The sequence below is a fragment of the Malus sylvestris genome, chromosome 5 (assembly GCF_916048215.2).
Source record: "Malus sylvestris chromosome 5, drMalSylv7.2, whole genome shotgun sequence".
NCBI lineage: Eukaryota > Viridiplantae > Streptophyta > Magnoliopsida > Rosales > Rosaceae > Malus > Malus sylvestris.
Genome location: NC_062264.1, coordinates 31,634,483 through 31,638,782, shown reverse-complemented (window position 1 = coordinate 31,638,782; position 4,300 = coordinate 31,634,483). Strand labels below are relative to the sequence as shown.

Below are 4,300 nucleotides of genomic sequence, written 5' to 3'. Positions count from 1 at the left end.
AGGGCTACTCTTAATTTTCCAGTCAAGCAATATTTATGCTGCTTCAAAGCATTCATTCGCGCAAGGACTGAATAGTTGTATGATGATGTTGCTGTTTACTATTATTGTTGACCAAATACTTGATACTAACGTACCTTTGAAGACAAAATTATCATTTGGACTATCTCACTAATACGAATAAGACCCATACATAGCATTACTCTATAAAAACTGTTACTTTGATGATGCGACACATATATGGATCCAACATATTTAATTCAAAGTATGTATTGAGACCAAATCTAACGTAAGCTGCAAATTTGGTTATTAGTTTTAGATCTTATTCTGGATCCTATGCCTTACCGCGTAGTCAAATTGATGAAATTCTCATATAGAACCCATGATTTGTTATATTTAGTTAACCTTAATTAATAGATATTTTAGTTCCGTAACTAAATCTAGACTTGGTGGAATTTCGAAGGTGCAGAGTTTCTAAACCTTTCTTCACGATTGGAATTTCGGAAAGGATTTTTCAACTCAATCGAGAGCTATGTGGGGTGCCAATGTTGATTGACGCGGTCTAGTCTTCCCGTGGCCCCATCCATTTGCACAGACTGAACAAAGTCCAGCCCCAGTGTGTGGGTTGAGGCATGGAAACACGTCACATGCAAACACGACAAACAAGCAGCAGCAGCAAGTGAACCGAGTTCATCATCTCTGATTCTCTTTGCCAAAACACTTGCAATTAATTACTTAGAAATTCAAATGGACTAATTTGCAAACAGTTTCACACTTGACAAAATTAGCCAATTAGCTAATGGATCGGACAAATTTGACAAATTTGCATACAGTTTCATTTGATTCGTCCACCTTTAAAACATTATTTTAAACAAAGGGCACAAAAAATCTACTTTTACTTTAAATATATTAAATTATAGGACACAATCACATTTAAGGTGTCATTACAAATTAATAAAAAATTTCCATTGCTGACATTAGGTACCGTTTGGTACACAGACGGGACGGGACGGGACGGGACAGGACGGAACAGGACGGAACGGATGATGTAAATATTGAAAAAGATAAGGAGAAATTTTGTCATAAAATGTTATAAATTTGTGTTCCACGGATGTGGAATGGGTTGTTCCAGGGGAAAGAGGTGGAACGAAAAATCAGCCAAATTTCGTCCCATGGGACAACCCGTTCCACAGTTTTTAGGCGCACCAAACGTGGAACGAAACGGCTCGTCCCGTTCCACGTACCAAACGGTACCTAAAGGCACCAAAGTCTTGGCTCTGTGCCCAATAATGTGTTTATGTCCACTTTTCTTAACATTGTGCACAATTCATGATGCCCATTACGAAATGAGCACTGTTCCACCCTATTAGTGTTTAAATAGACAAACACCTTATTTGTGTCCCTAATTTTGTGCCCAAAGGCCATTTTTCTTGTTGTGAATTTGCCAAATCCCGTAGAAATTCAAAAATCAGGAACTACATACATATGCATATATTAAGAAGCAACTGAAATACACAAAAATCTTGCGACAAAAAAAACATTAGAAATTCAGAAAAACCTTGAAGGTGTTACAGATATTACTAGCAAAAATGGTCTGCGTGATGCCGCGAGATTGAAAACGGTACATATCATACTACTTATGTGCAAGTACATAATATATACATAGACCACATTGTCCTATTTACATACATAGACCACATTATTTTATGATAGCTAATTGATCATTCTTATATTTCACTCTATTTACAAAAGCGGCCACCGACACTGCTACTTTGCCAATATCATCTCTAGTAATCTGAGAAGTGTATTTTAGTTTAGAGAACAGTCATGCATTGTCTAACAGCCATCTCTAGTCTACCGAAAATATCGATTTTTGACTGAAGCAATCATCAACATACAGTGTATAGTAGAATTAAACCAGTCTAACTCTTTGGATCACCAATTCCATTGTTCACTGAACACTGGATCCTCCTTGTCAAAATGATGCACACGAACTTTGAAGAAAAACAGATAAGCTATAAGCCATTAAATTAGCAAAATCTATATGTCCTTCGAAAAGGAGCTAAACATATCTAACTATGGTCCACACAGAAAAATAACAAAACTACCCACAAATGATGAGACTCTAAACTCTAAAGGGATTTTATTTATACTGATTCTGCTTTCGACAAACAGAAAGGAGGTTGATATATAAAACTCAAAGCTGAGAGAAGAACAAACAATATATTTCATAAAATCCACAAAATCCTATACATGGAAATGTAAGGGCCTGTTTGATACTCTATTTGAATCCAACTTTTTAAACTCAAAAACAATTTTCAAGTTTTAGGCCTTAAAAACTTGTTTAGTAGGACTATTTTCAAAAACTGAATTCAAGACCAACTCAAAATTATAGTCTATGCATAAAAATATTAATGCTCGAATCCCTTTCATTGGAAAACAATGCAAGAATTCACCAAATCAAAAAACGAAAAATTGATCGCAGCAAAAAGTGCAGGATTTATTTTTATCAAGCCTATGCATAAAAATATACACAATATTTCCAACCATATAATTCCCACTAATACGATAATATCAACAGACTTAGCCAAGTTGAACGTTTATTCGTCTAATCAGTTTATTATAATTAAAAAGCATCTAGAACTTTGCTTTATCCGAGATCTGTGTGTATGCATAGATAAATACATACACACAAAAAAATGATAAGAATAAAGGAAGACAGAAAACTGAGAACTGTATGTACACTAGGATGCATGTCAAGTATGATTGATGAAAGAGATGCTCTTTTTTCTTTTCTTTTGACAAAGTAACTAATGTGATTAGAAAACTAATTTAAATCGTTGAATTGCTCTCATCAAACTTTGTATCAGTTTTAGCCTCAATTCACATGATTGCGGGCATGCAAACATCGTGGTCTTGAATTTAAAAAACCTTAATCAACGCAGTGCATACTCAAAAATATGGAAAGTTTCAAGGAACATTTATATTTTAGAAACTTGTGTTTGAGTTTCGAATTTCAGAGTTAATATAACAAAGTCAGCCTTGAATATAATAATTTAAAGCAGAAAAGAAAATGTATCTAAAAAAAAAAAAGTAACCGATGAAAAAACCTTAATCAATGCAGTGCATACTCAAAAATATGGAAAGTTTCAAGGAACATTTATATTTTAGAAACTTGTGTTTGAGTTTCGAATTTCAGAGTTAATATAACAAAGTCAGCCTTGAATATAATAATTTAAAGCAGAAAAGAAAATGTATCTAAAAAAAAAAAAGTAACCGATGAAAAAATAGAGAAATAAGCATGAGCCTTGGAAGTAAGAAAGCGGGTTTATCTGGAAGCCTTTTTGATGAATTTCTCAACAATCTAACGCGACTCAAAACACTGAAGCTTAAAAGAAAGGGAAACCATTCACCAAGTGGACTAAGTTTTACACACAGACCAAATACAAAGTTGCATTTACACCATTGCAACATGCTATCACTCTGTAATTCTCATGCAAAATCATACGACACACAGACATGACATTCTACATACTCATGTTATATACTTATATGAAGAAGAACCAAAATGGTATGTAAAAACAAATTCTTAATAAAAGAATTAGCCAATTCTAATTAATAGAAACCTTATAGTTCACATTCATGGATAAACTGATAATAAAAAAAGCCAGCCATGCAACTGTTGATAAAAAAGCCTTCAACCTCGACATAAGATTTGATATGTACATACAAAAGGTACTTCGCATATACCAAACACATATCCACTCTTTATCTAACTGAAGAAACTGAAACAAAAGTAAAGCAAATTATATACCTCAAAATGTCAAGTAACCAATTTGTTCCGCCAATGACCCAAAATTCTGAACATAAAAAAAGGTATATTTGTTAGCAATTCAGAGCTTTTAAAATTAGCAAAATACTGAAACTACGGTAAAGAAATTGGCAAATAATTGAACGTAAAAATAGGAGAAATTAACTTTGTCCATGTAATGGACAGGAGCAATATCAGTTTTGAAAAGATATTAGAGGATATTGTGAATATCAGAAAATCAATACAAAAATATGACACAAAATAAAAAATCCAATTACCACATTCACTCAAAACTGATGCGAGTGTTGTGAGCCATACTCTATTCGCTTAAAAATAAAAACCCATGTGATCAGTGGTCTTCGCAAAATAAACAACTTAATTATATAAATATTTATCAACTATCACGCAAATAGCAAAATATTTATCATGTAAGATTATGTGCAATCCTAATCTGATTGCAAATTGGCAAAGTATCTGGATTTTTAAAGTTAA

At 33.2% G+C, this 4,300-nt stretch overlaps 1 protein-coding gene across 9 annotated transcripts in view; it reads right to left on the bottom strand.

The window, feature by feature from the left end:
- The window catches only part of LOC126622432 (probable leucine-rich repeat receptor-like protein kinase At1g35710), a 48,433-nt gene that overhangs the window by 17,527 nt on the left and 26,606 nt on the right, over positions 1 to 4,300 (bottom strand). The window contains exon 1 of one of the 9 annotated variants that reach the window (XM_050291188.1): positions 3,470 to 3,487. The exons of 7 other annotated variants lie outside the window; for them this stretch is intronic. The gene's annotated coding sequence lies outside the window, so the exon portion shown is untranslated. Of the gene's footprint in view, positions 1 to 3,469; positions 3,488 to 4,300 lie in introns of those variants that run through there. One more of the 9 variants, XM_050291194.1, reaches the window with a different exon arrangement.